Source organism: Arachis ipaensis, chromosome B2, assembly GCF_059453495.1.
Source record: "Arachis ipaensis isolate K30076 ecotype BB chromosome B2, ASM5945349v1, whole genome shotgun sequence".
Classification (NCBI taxonomy): domain Eukaryota; kingdom Viridiplantae; phylum Streptophyta; class Magnoliopsida; order Fabales; family Fabaceae; genus Arachis; species Arachis ipaensis.
The window spans coordinates 50,896,669-50,914,955 of record NC_142437.1 but is presented as its reverse complement, the minus strand read 5'-3'; the positions used below and the strand labels follow the sequence as shown (position 1 = coordinate 50,914,955).

Below are 18,287 nucleotides of genomic sequence, written 5' to 3'. Positions count from 1 at the left end.
CTGCCTTGGAGGTTGTATGCTCTTCTCAACATCAATATCAAACACCGTGGAAGGAGGCTCTGTGACTGGACTTTTCAATGGAGGTACAGCATCTCTTAGGTTTGCAACCACTTCTTCCTTTTTAATAATTGCTGGTTTGTCCAGTTGTTTAAGGATAAAATCGTACTCATCCTCGATGATTTCCTTTCCATGACAACTCCTTTCAACTACTCCTTTATCTTCAAGGGTCTCTCCTACCTTTACCCGTAAGGCATCCTCTAGGTCCTTATGAAGTATGGATTCGCGAAGATGATCCCTTTTTTCCTGTTCCATATCAATAGCATAATTGGGATCATCTTGCTCTTGGATTGATAGATGTGGGTACTCTTCCATGGATGGTGGTGATGGGATGGAGAGATCATTCTGTGGTTGAAAAGGAAGTGCACTAGAGCTTGAGGGTTGATTGTTGACGGTATTTGGTGGTCTGATTTGGGCGACGAGTGCTTGTATAGTAGAGTTTAGATTGGCAAGTGCTTTCTCCATAAAGGTTTGGGGTGGATCTATGTATGGTTCATTTGGTTCATAAGGTGGTTGGTATGGTGGATGTGGGTTAGGGTCAAATGGAGGTGAATGGTGGAAAGGCGCTTGTGAGTATGGTGGTCCAAAGTCATGTTAAGGAAAGGGTTCATAGGCATATGGTGGTGGTTGTTGATAGTCCACTGGAGGTGGTTGTTGCCATGAGGGTTGATCAAATCCTTGTGGCTCCTCCTATCTTTGATTGTTCCAACCTTGATGCCTGTTCTCATTGTAATTTCTTCTTCCTGCAACATTATTGTAACCAGACTTATAGCCAAAGGGGTGAGAGTTCATAGTAGTAAATAAAAATTAAAAATGAAAATAAAAATAAATTTAAATTAAAAGGTTATTTAAATTTTGAATTTGAAAATTAAATTTTGAAATTTGAAATTTGAAATTTTGAAATTTGAAATTTGAATTTTGAAATAAGATAAGATAAGATCAAAATTTTAAAAATAAAAATTTGAAATTTTTTTTTTCGAAAAAATAATAACAAATATTTTTGAATTTAATGTGGAAAGAGAAAAACAATAAAATGACACCAAATTTCAAATTTTTAGATCAAAACGAAGAAAACAACTAAGAACAGCTTGAAGGTCAAGATGAACGCGAAGAACAACTTGAAGATCAAGATGAATACTAAGAACAAATTTTTGAAATTTTTTTTTAATAACTAAATAAAAACAAATAACCTCTTAATTTATGAAAAAGCAAAAATAAAAACAAAAATAAAAATAAATAAACAAGAAAAAATAAAAAAAATATTTACAATAACCAATAATAAGGCACACGTTTGCAATTCCCCGGCAACGGCGCCATTTTGACGTTAGGATTTTTGCCAGTAAAGAATGTCATAAAAACAGTCGCGTTGTAGATATAGTCTCTAAACCGACAAAAATCCCTTCGTACAAACGTTTTGGTTGTCACAAGTAACAAACCCCTTTAAAATTGATAACCGAGTATTTAAACCTCGGGTCGTCTTCTCAAGGAATTGCAGGAAAGTATGTTCTTATTATTGGTTATGCAAAGGTATGTTTTGGGATTTTTGGATCAAGGTAAAAAGTTAGAAAAGCAATGGCAAAGGGAATAAAATAATAACAATAAACATAAACTCTTGGCAAGGTATTAGAAATTGGAAGTCCAGACCAAGTTATCCTTATCAATGATAATGAAAATTGAATCTTAATTCCACTTAGTCAACCTTTACTAAAGTAAAGGAAAGTCAAGGGATTATTTGGTTTGATCTTCGAATCCTATTTATTTCCTAAGAAAAAGTTGGGATTATTGAAGTTCAAATCAATTGGCAAGATAACAATTAACAATTATGCTGTTGAATTGGATAACTCCTGAGTTACTGATTTCTTAACCAAAACCAAAAGGGGAAAAGTAAATCTACTGGAATAAAAATGTCTTCAGATAGGAAGCAGTAATCATGTAAATAAAAGAAAGCAATCATGAATTGAAATACCTCAAATAACATTAATTAAGAGAATCATATGTAACATGGAAGAGTTCATAAATTAAATAAAAATAAAGAACCTGGGATTGAGAGTCACTCCTAAAACTAAGAGAAGTCCTAAATCCTAATCCTAAGAGAGAGGAGAGAACCTCTCTCTCTAAAAACTACATCTACTCCTAAAATTGTGAATATGAAAGCCTCCTTATGAATGGATGTATTCCCCCACTTTATAGCCTCTAATCTGTGTTTTCTGAGCCACAAACTGGGTCAGAAACAGTCCAGAATTCGCTGGTTTCGAATTTTAATGCGCTGATTTCCGTCACTGCGACGCGGCCGCATGGATCACGCGGTCGCGTCACCTAGCATCAGAGTAACGATAGCATATTATATATCAAATCGAAGCCCCGGACGTTAGCTTTCCAACGCAACTGAAACCGCATCGTTTGGACCTCTGTAGCAAAAGTTATAGCCGTTTGAGTGCAGAGAGGTCAGGTTGGACAGATTAGCAATTTCTCCAACTTCTTGCATTCCTTCCACTTTTGCATGCTTTCTTGCCATCCTCCAAGCGATTCCTGCCTTATAATATCTGAAAACACTTAACACACATATCAAGGCATCTAATGGTAATAAGAGAGGATTAATAATAAGAAAATATAAGATCAAAGAAGCATGTTTTCAATCATAGCACAAAATCAGGAAGGAAATATAAAACCATGCAAATATTATGAATAAGTGGGTAAAGAGTTGATAAAATCCACTCAATTGAGCACAAGATAAACCATAAAATAGTGGTTTATCAACCTCCCCACACTTAAACATTAGCATGTCCTCATGCTAAGCTTAAGAGAAACTATAAAGATGAAGAGGGATGGTAGAATGTATGAAGTGCAATCTATGAATGTAACTACATGCAAAATGTTTCTACCTACTTAGTTAAAAGTAAACAAATCTTTCAAGAGGAAATATGAACTAGATTTCACTAATTTATATCATGAAAATGAAGTACAAATAGACTTGCAAGAAGAAAATAGCTCATGAAAGCAGGGAACAAGGAATTGAGCATTGAACCCTCACTGGTAGTATATACACTCTAATCACTCAAGTGTTTTTAGGTCCGATTCTCTCAATTCTCAACTAACCTTGCTTTCTAAGGCTTGCTCTTCATCTAACAATCAACATAAATTTAATGCACAGATAGACATATTAAGAGGTCTTTTAAGGGTTGTAATGGGATTAGGGTCAAGGTAGGATTGTATTTGGCCAAGTGGACTAAAATCTGAATCCATAATTAACTTAAAGTTTCCACCTAACTTTAGACAATCCATGTAATCACAATACAAATTCTAACTATCCATCAACCATGTTTTCCACATTATTCATGCATTCTAATTCTAAGTACCGTACATATGCATTGCTTTCACCACTTACTTTGGGGCATTTTTGTCCCCTTTCTCTTATTTGCACTTTTCCTTTCCTTTTTCTCTCTTTTTTTTTTCTTTTTCTTTTTTTTTTCTATTTTTTCTTTTTTTCTTTTTTTTATATATATATTTTTTTCTTTTTCTTTTATTTTTCTCAATGCATATGATTAATTTATTGAATGCATGAACATGTCCCAAGCATTTCTTTCACAGTTTTAGAAAATTCTAACATACTCAATTCTCAAACCAAATATTTCCAAACCCAATTTCCCACACTTAAATCATAAGCACTCTCACTAGTCTAAGCTAACTAAGGATTCAAATTAAGGACATTATTGTTTTCCGCTTAGAGTTAATGATGTGCTAAAGTAAAGAACAAAGGGGTAAAATAGGCTCAAATTGGTTTGCAAGGGATAATGAAGGGTTAAGGCCATATGGGTATGTAAGCTCAGTGAAACAAAGGCCTCAATCATATAAGTGCATGTATACATCAAACAATGGAAATATAGAATTAAGCAAGACAAAGATCACAATTTTAGAGAGAAAAATACACAATAAAACGGAATTTTGGTTGATAAAATGCAACCAATTCCAATAGGCTCAAAAATCTCACAGGTTTTGTGTGTTCGAGTTCTAAACCATGTTCCAGTATAATATCTCTTCTAACAAGTGTAACATTAAATTTTATTTAAATTAGTGAAATTCTCTAAAAGGTTTCTTGAAAAAGAAAATATTACTTTAACCAAGTGGTAAAATATGCACAAAAATCAAATAATCATGCAAATGCAACAACTAATCTACAAAGAAAATTTAAACATTGGTGTTGAGACAAGAAAGTACTAACCCATGGAGATCGGTATCGACCTCCCTACACTTAAAGATTGCACCGTCCTCGGTGCATGCTGAGATGTGCAGGTGGACGGGTCTTCTCCAACTGAGGCTTTTCTCCAAGAATTTTGCTGAAGGACTTGTTTGTCTCCCCATGTAAACGTCTTCCGGTTCCCTTCCGGGTGGCCATCCTGAAAGAAAAAGGGAAGAAGAGTAACCCAGAAATAAAGATAGGAAAATAAATAAAACATGGGTTGGTTGATGCCAAATAATGAGGGTCTCAATTACATGGTAGCTACAACACACAAGTGAGAAAACAATAGAAGCCATGGCATACCAATGGTGCAAAATTTGCAACAATGGGGAAAAGAGTGGGGGAAGGGGAGATAATATAAATTTATATCAATGCAAAAGTAATACAAATATAAAAGATTGGCATTGATTTAAATAATATTACTCAATCAGAATTAAACAAGTCACTAAGCATCAAGAAAATACCAGAAAAGATGTAACAGTTGAATAAGAATATTTGAACACCAATAATAATTTTAGAAAAATAAAAATATGCAATGAATGAAAGTATGCAAATAAATTAAATAAACTAGAATGGGAGTGAGTGAAAATAAGAAAGGAAAAAGAAAGAAATAAGAAAAGAGAAGAAAAATAAGGATTAGGGAAGAAAAGATAAGAAAATTGGCTGATCTGGATATTCTGTGCGCCGCCTGTGACGCGGACGCATGAGTGACGCGGTCGCGTGGTGTGTGATAAGGTCAAGTGACGCGGACGCGTGGGTCACGCGATTGCGTGGCCTGTTTTGTGCGATTGGCGTGAGTACAGCCTCGTTATCGCGCAACTCTCTGTTCGAAACTCTTTTTGCCAAAATTCTGGGTGACGCGGTCGCGTGGTCGACGCGATCGCGCGGGTGGCCTTAATTCCAATATGATGCGAACGCGTGGGGCACGCGTTCGCGTGGGAGGGCTTGGGATTCCAGTACGATTCCAGCCCAACTCCATCTCAACTTTCGGCCATGCACCCGGTTGACGTCGATTTTCAGGTGACGCGGCCGCGTGGGTAACGCGGTCGCGTGGGATGGCTTTATTCCCAGGTGACATGGTCGCGTCAGCGACGCGGCCGCGTCAGCGACGCGGTCTCGTCAGCGACACGGTCACGTGGGGTGATTTGTGCCATTGACACGCCTCCAGCGCTGCTCCTGCGAAACTCTCTATTCGTTTTTATTTTTCTCCCCTCTCCTTGCGACGCGGACGCGTCGCTGATGCGGTCGCGTCGCGTGCTCGCTTTTTTTTTTTTTTAGTCTGAAAAATGCAGAATGCAGTGTTAATATGAATGTGATGCAAAACTCCAGGTTCAATAGAACAAAATAAAATAAAATTCAAAAACAAATAAAACTAAATAAAAATGAAAAAGGACGATCATACCATGGTGGGTTGTCTCCCACCTAGCACTTTTAGTTATAGTCCTTAAGTTGGACATTTGGTGAGCTCCCTGTTATGGTGGCTTATGCTTGTATTCATCCAGGAATCTCCACCAATGTTTGTATCTCCAGTAACCTCCGGGGTCCCAAACTAGGCGCAGAAAGCCTTCAAGCTAGTTAAAGCAAGTGACCAGGCCCCAAGAGTGGTGATTGATAGAATGGATTCCGGGGTCCCAGACCTTGCCTTTGCACCCGTCTTTTGGTTGATCAATATTGTTCCCTCCGGGTGGCAAGCAGTCTGAATTCTCACGTAGGCGGCCAAACAACTTCCTAGACCCATTCAGTTGAGCTCGATACCAACCTTTACGTTTAAACTTAAAGCTTCCAACCATGATGAACCTTGCAGGACAATTCTTACCACTGGCCATCTTCCTCTTACTCTTAATGTTGCAAAGAGATCTAAGTTGACCATCCGTCTCCAATAGCCCATATTCAAGTGGGATTAGAAAGCTATGGGATATAATTTTACCCACTTGAATGTTGTGAAGAATGATGGCAACTTAGGGGGAGGGGTTTCCAACAACTTTGGCAAGGTAATTTCAAGCTCCACTCCCTTGTGCTCTTCTTTGACATCTTCTACCTCTTGATCAACCTCTACAAAATCTTCAACCATGATCTGCCTTGGAGGTTGTATGCTCTTCTCAACATCAACATCAAACACCGTGGAAGGAGGCTCTGTGACTGGACTTTTCAATGGAGGTACAACATCTCTTAAGTCTGCAACCACTTCTTCCTTTTTAATAATTGCTGCTTTGTCCAGTTGTTTAAGGATAAAATCGTACTCATCCTCGATGATTTCCTTTCCATGACAACTCCTTTCAACTACTCTTTTATCTTCAAGGGTCTCTCCTACCTCTACCCGTAAGGCATCCTCTAGCTCCTTATGAAGTATGGATTCGCGAAGATGATCCCTTTTTTCCTGTTCCATATCAATTGAATAATTGGGATCATCTTGCTCTTGGATTGATAGATGTGGGTGCTCTTCCATGGATGGTGGTGATGGGATGGAGAGATCATTCTGTGGTTGAAAAGGAAGTGCACTAGAGCTTGAGGGTTAATTGTTGAAGGTATTTGGTGGTCTGATTTGGGCGACGAGAGCTTGTATAGTAGAGTTTAGATTGGCAAGTGCTTTATCCATAGAGGTTTGGGGTGGATCTATGTATGGTTCATTTGGTTCATAAGGTGGTTGGTATGGTGGATGTGGGTTAGGGTCATATGGAGGTGAATGGTGGAAAGGGGCTTGTGAGTATGGTGGTCCAAAGTTATGTTGAGGAAAGGGTTCATAGGCATATGGTGGTGGTTGTTGCCATGAGGGTTGATCAAATCCTTGTGGCTCCTCCCATCTTTGATTGTTCCAACCTTGATGCCTGTTCTCATTGTAATTTCTTCTTCCTGCAATATTATTGTAACCAGACTCATAGCCAAAGGGGTGAGAGTTCATAGTAGTAAATAAAAATTAAAAATGAAAATAAAAATAAATTTAAATTAAAAGGTTATTTAAATTTTGAATTTGAAAATTAAATTTTGAAATTTGAAATTTGAAATTTTGAAAATTTTTAAATTTGACTTTTGAAATTTGATTTTTGAAATAAGATAAGATAAGAAAAAAATTTTGAAAATAAAAATTTGAATTTTTTTTTTCGAAAAAATAATAAAAAATATTTTTGAATTTAATGTGGAAAGAGAAAAACAATAAAATGACACCAAATTTTAAATTTTTAGATCAAAACGAAGAAAACAACTAAGAACAGCTTGAAGGTCAAGATGAACGCGAAGAACAACTTGAAGATCAAGATGAATACTAAGAACAAATTTTTGAAAAAAATTCTTTTTTAATAACTAAATAAAAACAAATAACCTCTTAATTTATGAAAAAGCAAAAATAAAAACAAAAATAAAAATAAATAAACAAGAAAAAATAAAAAAAATATTTACAATAACCAATAATAAGGCACACGTTTGCAATTCCCCGGCAACGGTGCCATTTTGACGTTAGGATTTTTGCCAGTAAAGAATGTCATAAAAACAGTCGCGTTGTAGATATAGTCTCTAAACCGACAAAAATCCCTTCGTACAAACGTTTTGGTTGTCACAAGTAACAAACCCCTTTAAAATTGATAACCGAGTATTTAAACCTCGGGTCATCTTCTCAAGGAATTGCAGGGAAGTATGTTCTTATTATTGGTTATGCAAAGGTATGTTTTGGGGTTTTTGGATCAAGGTAAAAAGTTAGAAAAGCAATGGCAGAGGGAATAAAATAATAACAATAAACATAAACTCTTGGCAAGGTATTAGAAATTGGAAGTCCAGACCAAGTTATCCTTATCTTAATTCCACTTAGTCAACCTTTACTAAAGTAAAGGAAAGTCAAGGGATTATTTGGTTTGATCTTCGAATCCTATTTATTTCCTAAGAAAAAGTTGGGATTATTGAAGTTCAACTCAATTGGCAAGATAACAATTAACAATTATGCTGTTGAATTGGATAACTCCTGAGTTACTGATTTCTTAACCAAAACCAAAAGGGGAAAAGTAAATCTACTGGAATAAAAATGTCTTCAGATAGGAAGCAGTAATCATGTAAATAAAAGAAAGCAATCATGAATTGAAATACCTCAAATAACATTAATTAAGAGAATCATATGTAACATGGAAGAGTTCATAAATTAAATAAAAATAAAGAACCTGGGATTGAGGGTCACTCCTAAAACTAAGAGAAGTCCTAAATCCTAATCCTAAGAGAGAGGAGAGAACCTCTCTCTCTAAAAACTACATCTACTCCTAAAATTGTGAATATGAAAGCCTCCTTATGAATGGATGTATTCCCCCACTTTATAGCCTCTAATCTGTGTTTTCTGGGCCGCAAACTGGGTCAGAAACAGTCCAAAATTCGCTGGTTTCAAATTTTAATGCGCTGATTTCCGTCACTGCGATGCGGCCGCTTGGATCACGCGATCGCGTCACCTAGCGTCAGAGGAACTATAGAATATTATATATCAAATCGAAGCCCCGGACGTTAGCTTTCCAACGCAACTGAAACCGCATCGTTTGGACCTCTGTAGCAAAAGTTATAGCCGTTTGAGTGCAGAGAGGTTAGGCTGGATAGCTTAGTAATTTCTCCAACTTCTTGCATTCCTTCCACTTTTGCATGCTTTCTTCCCATCCTCCAAGCCATTCCTGCCTTATAATATCTAAAAACACTTAACACACATATCAAGGCATCTAATGGTAATAAGAGAGGATTAATAATAAGCAAATATAAGATCAAAGAAGCATGTTTTCAATCATAGCACAAAATCAGGAAGGAAATATAAAACCATGCAAATATTATGAATAAGTGGGTAAAGAGTTGATAAAATCTACTCAATTGAGCACAAGATAAACCATAAAATAGTGGTTTATCAGTGCCCTATGGATGATTTCTTGGAAACGAAGTTATTGCCCTAACTAACCAAGTAGTCCTAATATGCAAGAAGTGTTCAAATACAAAAACTAACCATGCAATTTATCCTAATTAACAAAGGAAAAATCAACATTATGGGTGTCGAGAAAAATTATTACCTACAGAGATCGGTCGAATGACCTCCCACACTTAAGAATTAGCACGGTCCTCCGTGCTAGTGGCAATGCACAAGGGGCGATCGGGACCAGAACTTCCACTATCTCCATCATGAGTGTCATCTTCACTTAGGTTCTAGTGGAGGTGGAGATCTCCGGCTCCTCCATAGGTGGTGTCACAAAACTCAAAAGCTTCTTCACATAAGCAAATTGGCGTTGGTTGTGCCGTTCGTATCGGTCCATCTTCCTATGGAGGGCTACAAGCATTTGGTTGGACGATCCTTGGGATATAGAAGAGGTGGAAGGGATGTCCGAAGGATTAGCTATGGCAAGGTTTCCGGTCGTTGTAGTATAGTGGTGAGTATTCCCGCCTGTCACGCAGGTGACCCGGGTTCGATCCCCGGCAACGGCGCCATTTTGATGAACTATATTTTGTCAGTATAGAATTCTCTAAGGGAATTATGTCGTGAGTATAGCTATAAACCAACAAACTATAGCACATTAAACAAAGAAAGTGTGTCCACAATTCAAATCATTAACTGAGAGTATTAGTCTCAAGTCGTTCTCCATAGGAGTTGCCCTAAGGTACACATCGTTGATTAGGAATCTCTTGGTGTGAGGTTGGATGCGAGAAATGTAAACAATTGCATGAAAGTAATGAACAAACAACAATGAAGCTAAAGGACACAAGAATTTGAAATCAAGCTAAAGTGAATGGCAATCAATCAATATAAGAGTCTTGGCTAGGGTTGAGAATTGGAAGTCCTATCATCATTATTTCCATCAATTGTGACATCAATTGGTTATTGCTCCACTTAGTTAACCTCTAATTATGAAGGAAAGTCAAGTGAAGATAATCAATTTGAGTCCACAAGTCCTAGTCTAATCTTAGGAAAAGACTAGAGTTAGTGTCATTCAAATCAATTAGCAAGTTCCAATTGTCAATCAACAATAGACCTTAATAATTCAAGTGTTTCCAATTGCCCAACCCATAAACCAAGTGAGAAGAACTACTCCATAGCTAAAGTTGACATTTTATCAAGCAATTGGTGAGCAACAATGAAAGACATCATGAAATTAGAGAAAGAAATTGAATCAAACCTATCTATTGCAAACAATCGACAACAACTAACAATTAACAACAATTGAAAATGAAATTCCTCTTTTCATTAATGGAAATCAAAGTAACAAATTCTAGATCCAAGATCTATAACACTAAAGCATCAAAAACACTAAATTGAGAATAGAAGAAGAAGATCTACAAATAGAACAATGTAAATGTGAACCAAATTTAGATCTCACCAAAACATCCAAGTACAATTGTGAATGAGAAAGCTAGAACCCTAGAGAGAAGTTGGAGTTTCTCTCTCTAAAAATGTAACTTTCACAAGTAACTAACTAAAGTGTGTAAAAGAAGATGTGTTCTCCTTCAATCCTTAGTTCTTTTAAGCCTTTTCCGCCAGAATTCCATTGAGAATTGGGCCTGGAAACCCTCCAAAATCGAAAGGCACGTTTTCACTTAAAAAGGTCACGTGCGCGCGTCACGCGTACGCGTCGATGGGCTTTTTATGATGCACGTGTACACGTCAGGTATGCGTACGCGTCGATGAAGAATTTGCCTAGCTACGCGTATGCATCCATGCTTGCGCGCCAATTCCAGAATTCAGCTTCCACGCATGCGCATGGACTGCACGTGCGCGTCGATGGCAATACTTCATGGCTTCATTTTCCGTGCTCTTTCCACTCATGCATGCTTCTTTCCTCTCTTCTAGATCATTCTTGCCCCTTATAGCTCTGAAATCACTCAACAAACGGATCACGACATCGAATGATAATAGAGAGAGATAAAAATATAGTATAATTAAAGCCTAAAAAGCATGTCTTCAATCATTAAGCGAAATTGGGAAGGAAACACAAAACCATGCATTTTATATGGATAAGTGTGATAGAATGTTGATAAAACCACTCAAATTAAGCCCAAAATGTATCACTAAATAGCGGTGCATCAGTGCCTCGCCTGGCTCATCACTGTTGGAAGAGATAACTATGATGTCGGGCTCTTCCTCTGGATCTTCTTCTTCTTCGTCCTCTTCAACTACCGGAGCGATAGCGGAGGAATTGCTGCTGGCCACAGGAACCATAAAAGGGTGGCTACCAAAAAAATGCAGTCAGGAGAAGGGGGTGGTGCCTCCATGATCTGATCATACTCTTGCTCCTGCTGCTCATCAAAAGCGGGTGGCTCGATCAGCTCGGGTGGCAAGATAGGAATGCCTTACTCATCAAGGACAAAAGGTACATGAGGTGCCTCATGAAAAGGCTGTGCAGGTATAGGCTCATCAGGCAAAGGGGTCTCAGGTAGAGGAGGATAATCTAGTGGAGGTGGCATCTGCTCCTTTGGATGAGGTATCCCAGGTCTGCCAAGATGTAACCAAGAGAGAGGGAAATCATAGGGTGCATCTGGATCAAGGCAAGGAGTACTGATAGGGTGCTGAAAAGGTCTACTATGTACTACGTAGTTACGGATATGAGGTACCACACAATAGATGTAATATTCGCCGCGTATAGGGTCCTCGTGAACATACGGGTGCTCAATCTTGTAGATTAGAACTCCCGTGTCCATTTGTAGAGGCGTAAGGGGTAAGAACTGGGGAGTTCTTAATAAGGTCGGGGGTTCACAGTTAAGTTCATTTATAACGTTCGTGATCACAAAGTTATAATTAAATTCAAACAAATATATATATATATATATATATATATATGTATATATATATATATATATATACACAACAGCAGTGTAAGTCAAAACACAAGTAACAGAAGAAACAAGAGATATATGCACAATCACACTGCCAATGATTGGGTGTTTATCGCGAAAACTCTTTTTTTATCACCCATAGTGCTAGACACCCACAGATGGCTGATAATTGTCAATTTGCTCGATGGTCTAGATTTTCTTCTTATAAAAAGAAATTACTTTGTTGTAAGCATAGCTCCAAACCAACAAACAATTCTCACATAAAAAAATTTGGTTTTGTCACATGTGCAAACCCAAATGAAAATTAACCGAAGTATTTGGACTCCGGGTCGTCTCCCTAGGAAACAATGTAATGCTTAGTTATTGGCTATGAAGGGGTAAAGGGGGGTTTTGGTTCATGAGATGGCAAGAAAGTAAATTTAGCAAGTAAGTAAAGAAAGTAAGATAAAGAGCTCTTGGCTAAGACTTGGGTAATTGAGATTACCATCCTTGTCAACAAACCGAATATTGATAATCATGAGAGGCTAACCTATTAAGTGTACTTCCCAAAAGCTTTAAGTACATAACATTTACTCCTAAGCTTGAAGTACGTCAAATAGATTTGATCACATACACCCTTAAGTCCTAACCTACCTACTAATTAACTTAGTAGTGGGTTAGCGTCAATGGGTGTCAAATTGATCACCATGGGTTCTCAAATCACCAAATCCATCATACCCAATGACTCAAGATTACCCAATTCCCTTGGCTTAGGCCAAGAGTTGACAAAACAACTCAAAAATTAAAGAGAGCATTTCATCAAACACATAGAGTGCAATAAAAGTAGACATCATAAATTGCAAGAATAATAAAATCTAATAACTATTAAGTGCAAGAAAAGTAAGATCACAACTCAATTCATCAATAAAAAAGAACATCAACATTAAATTCTATTAAAAGTAAATCAAATCCAACATGAGTTCATCATCACAAAAGAGAGCAAAACGAGAAATTAACATCACAATTACGAGAATTAAGATGTAGAAATGAGAGATTATAAAGGAAACAAGATGAGATCGAGTAATTAAACATGAAATTGAGATGATCTAGCCTAATTCTAACCTAATTCTAGAGAGAAGAGGGAGCTTCTCTCTCTAGAAAACTAACTAAAGGCTCATGTTGCCTAAACTAATTGCTCCCCCTTTGCTTGGACTTTAATTCTGCATGAAATACACTCAGAAACAAATTAGAATTGGGCCTGGGCAGCTCAGAAATCGCCCCAGCGTTTTGCCTTCAAGTGGGCCATGTAAGAATATTGGCGCGTGCGCGTTGATTGGCAATTTTTTCATCCGCGCGGGCGCGGCATGTATGCGTGCGCGTCCATGGGCAAGATCACTTTTGCGTGTCCGCGCCTTGTGCGCGTGCGCGTCCTTTGATGCACTCCCAATCTTTGTTTCTTCATGTATTCTCCCCTTTGCATGCTTTTCTACTCATTCCTTCCATCCAATACTTGCCTCATAACCTGAAATCACTTAACACCCACATCAAGGCATCGAATGGAATTAAAATGAATCAAAATTACCAATTTAGGGCCTAAAAAGCATGTTTTTACACTTAAGCGAAATTCAAGGGAGAATCACAAAATCATGCTATTTCATTGAATAAATGTGGAAAAAGGTGATAAAATCCCCCAAAATAAACACAAGATAAATCACAAAATCGGGGTTTATCAATGGCACTGGACACAAAGGATCTAGAAAAGAATCCCCATGTTGCGTGCCCCCTAGTGCTAGACGCCCAGAAACGGCGTTAAATGCCAGGGTGGCAATGGCCAATTCTTGGAAAATGTGTTTCCTGGTGCTAAACGCCCACTTTCCGGCATTTAGCACCCAACCTTTTAAATCCAAGTTCAACTTTTTTGAGCTCTTAGCTCCGTTCATAGTGCACCTGTTCCTGTTCTAAGTTCTATGCATGACTCAAATATGGTTAAAAATAAGGAATATTAGGGGGTATAAAAATGAAACTCATAAAATGCAAAGAATAAAACATAACTAAAGGATACTAAATGTGCTAGGTTGCCTCCCAACAAGCGCTTCTTTAACTCACTAGATTGACGGTTCACCCCTGCTATTAGAATAGAGAATCAAACACGTATTGAGATAAAACAATAGTACTTTATTGATAGAAAATACAATGATAAACGAAAATATGGCCTAAAAGTCCTGAACAAGGGTGATCCTTGTCCTTTAAATACTAAACTAATGACTAAGGATTACATAAAAAGGGTAAAACAGTCTTTTAGTGCTAAAATCCACTTTTGGGGCCCACTTGGTGACTGTTTTTGGCTAAGCTTGATTGAGATCCACATGCTAGGAGGCCTCTAGGTCGTTGAACACTGGCTAGGAGGTCCTTTATGGGCATTAGACGTGGGTCTCTTCTCCTTTGAGCGCTGGATGCCAGAATAGGGCAGGATGCTGGTGTTGAACGCCGATTTTGGGTCTTCAATTCTGAAGAAAAGTATGGACTATAATACATTGCTGGAAAGCTCTATATGTTAGCTTTCCATAGTCGTTATGAACGCTCCATTTGGACTTCTGTAGATCCAGAAATGCTCTTTAGAGTGCAAGGAGCTCAGATCCGGACAGCATCTGTAGTGCTTTCTCTGTCTCCGAATCAGACTTTTGCTCCAACTCCTCAATTTCAGCCATAATTTACCTAAATTTGTATAAAAACACACAAACTCAAAGTAGAATCTAAAAATGTGAATTTTTCACTAAAACCTATGAAAACTTAATAAAACTTAGACAAAATATACTTAAAACTATATGAAAATAATGGCAAAAAGCGTATAAAATATCCGCTCATCAGAACACCAAACTTAAACTGTTGCTTGTCCCCAAGCAACCAAAAACAAAGTAGGATAAAAAGAAGAGTAAGAATATAATAAATCTCGGAGTTTTCAATGAATCTCAGTTTCAAATAGATGAGTGGGACTTTGCAGCTTTTCGCGTCTGAATAGTTTTGACATCTCACTATCCATTGAAACTTAGAAGTGTTGGTCTCTTTAGGAACTTAGAATCTAGATGATATTATTGACTCTCCAAGTTCAGTTCTTTTTTATTCTTGAACAAAGCTTTTTAGAGTCTTGGCTGTGACCCTAAGCACTTTGTTTTCCAGTATTACCATCAGATACATAAATGCAATAGACACTTAACTGGGTGAACCCTTTCGGATTGTGATTCAGTTTTGCTAGAATCCAGATAGAGGTGTCCAGAGTTCTTAAGCACACTCTTTTTTGCTTTGGACCACGACCTTAACTACTTAGTCTCAAGCTTTTTACTTGACACCTTCACACCACAAGCATATAGTTAGGGACACTTCTCATTTGAAGAACTGAGGCCAATATTTTATTCTTTTTAGGCCCTCCTAACTATTGATGCTCAAAGCCTTGGATCCTCTTATCGTTGCCTTTTGGTTTAAAGGATTATTGGCTTTTTGCTCTTACCTTTTGGTTTAAAAGCTATTGGCTTTTTCTGCTTTTTATTTTTCATTTTTTTCACATGCAAACTTTCAGACAACAAGATGGAGAAACACTCTATGAGGCCTGGGAGAGATTCAAAGATCTGACAAGAAGATGCCCACTAGAAATGTTCAATGAATGGGTACAACTACATATCTTTTATGAAGGACTATCCTATGAAGCAAAGAAGGCTGTGGATCATTCTTCAGGAGGCTCACTCAACAAGAAGAAAACCATTGAAGAGGCCATAGATGTCATTGAGACTATAGCTAAAAATGAGTATTTCTATGCTTCAGAAAAGACTCAGAAGAAGGGAGTGCTAGAGCTCAACTCTGTAGATGCTTTATTAGCTTAGAACAAATCAATCACAGCTCAAATAGCAGCTCTAACTAAAAGGATGGAAGCCAACCAAGCCTCAGTCATTCAAGACCAAACTCCTCAACAAGAAGGGAATGCACCAGAATCTGAAGGTGACTGGGAACAAGCCAATTATGTGAACAATTTATCCAGACCACCATATGACCCACACTCTAAGACATACAATCCAGGTTGGAAGAACCACCCAAACTTTGGGTGGAAAAATCAACAAAACCACAACCAGGACCACAACAAGCCTTATTCATCAAATCAGCATTTCAACCATAACCCCAACCATCAAACAGGGAACCATAGACCCTACCACAACTCACAAAACACAACATACCATGGTAACCAACCCACATATAACAACCTCAATCAAGATGCACCATCCTCAACTATGCAACCATGTGAAATTAAGAGCAACTTTGAGAGGATGGAAGCTGCAATAGCACAACTGTCCTCACAAATTACCGGAGCAGTCTCCACCCTCATGGACAGACAAGCACAAACTGACAGAAGGATAGATGCTAATCAAGAGAAATATAGGTCAAATATGAAAAATTAAGGCGCATCAATCTCAAAGTTGGAAGCACAAGTGGAGATTTTATCCAAGCAAATCCCACTTCCCACACACACATTTCCTAGTGATACCATGGCTAACCCAAGAAGGAAATGCAAAGCCATTACTCTAAGAAGTGGGAAGGTTGTAGAAGAAGGAACCCCAAGCAAAGACAAGCATGAAGAAGTTGCAGCAAAGCATTAGAACAAGGACGAAGAAAAAATCCCTGCTCCACCTCCACCAAAACCAATTTTGAAGTCTTATGTGCCAAAGGCACCATACCCACAAAGACTGGGAAAAGATGGGAAGGATGGCCAGTTTTCTAAGTTCCTAGAGATCTTCAAGAGGCTCCAAATCAACATACCATTTGCTGAGGCATTAGAACAAATGCCACTCTATGCTAAATTTTTTAAGGAGCTTATAACCAAAAAGAGAAACTGGGAAGCAAAAGAAACCATAATCTTGACTAAAGAATGCAGCGCCATCATACAGAAGAAGCTGCCTCAAAAGCTGAAAGACCCAGGGAGTTTCCAAATTCCCTGCATCATAGGAGACATCACCATTGAGAAAGCTTTGTGTGATTTGGGTGCTAGCATAAATCTTATATCCCTGACCATGATGAGAAGGATGAAGATTTAGGAAGCCAAGCTAATAAGAATGGCACTCCAATTGGCTGACAGAACATTTAAGTTTCCACATGGGGTGGTGGAACACTTGCTAGTGAAAGTAGGAGAGTTCATCTTTTCTGCCGATTTTGTTGTGCTGGACATGGAAGAAGAGGCCAACACGTCAATTATCCTAGGAAGACCATTCCTAGCTACTACTGGAGCTATCATCGATGTGCAAAAAGGGGAACTAGTCTTGAGGTTGCATGAAGAGAAACAGGTCTTCAATGTCTTCAAAGAAATGAGTTACCCCAAGGAATCCATAGGAGAATGCATGCTGGTAGACACCATGGAATAAATAGTTCAAGATGTCTTGGAAGAAAAACAATATGGAGGAACCATTGAGCTGGAACAAGCACCAGATGGAGAATCACCACAAGTAACCATGAGAAACTCAATCATGCCAACCATTACAAGCAACAAAGATGCAGAGTCACCAAAATTAGAGCTGAAAGCATTACCACCCAGCTTGAAATATGCATATCTAGGTGCCAACAACACCCAACTAGTAATCATAAATTCAAGTCTGAGTAAGGAACAAGAAGAGGAGCTCATCCAAGTGTTGAGACAACACAAGGATGCCATAGACTGGACACTTACAGATTTAAAAAGGATCAGTCTTTCAATGTGTATGCATAATATCTTACTTGAAGAAGATGCCAAACCTTCAAGACAACAACAAAGGAGGCTGAACCCAACTATGAATGAAGTGGTTCAGAAAGAAGTGTTGAAATTGTGGCAAGCAGGGGTAATCTACCCTATCTCAGACAGCCCTTCGGTAAGCCCGGTGCAAGTAGTCCCTAAGAAAGGAGGGATCACTGTTGTGGCAAATGAGAAGAATGAATTGATACCCACAAGGACAGTGACCGGATGGCATATGTGCATTGACTACCGGAAACTCAATGAAGACACCCGAAAGGACCACTTTCCCTTACCTTTCATGGACCAAATGCTTGAAAGATTGGCAGGACATGAGTACTATTGCTTCCTAGATGGATATTCGGGCTACAATCAAATTGTTGTAGACCCCAAGGATCAGGAAAAAACTTCATTTACTTGTCCATATGGTGTCTTTGCTTATAGGAGAATGCCCTTTGGATTGTGTAATGCACCTGCAACATTCCAAAGGTGCATGCTCTC

The 18,287-nt window shown here is 38.2% G+C and overlaps 1 non-coding gene across 1 annotated transcript; it reads left to right on the top strand.

Moving 5' to 3' along the window:
- The first annotated feature begins 9,649 nt into the window (after positions 1-9,649).
- TRNAD-GUC (transfer RNA aspartic acid (anticodon GUC)) lies at positions 9,650-9,721 on the top strand. Its single transcript has one exon. It is a non-coding gene; the product is annotated as a tRNA-Asp (tRNA).
- The last annotated feature ends 8,566 nt before the right edge of the window (positions 9,722-18,287 follow it).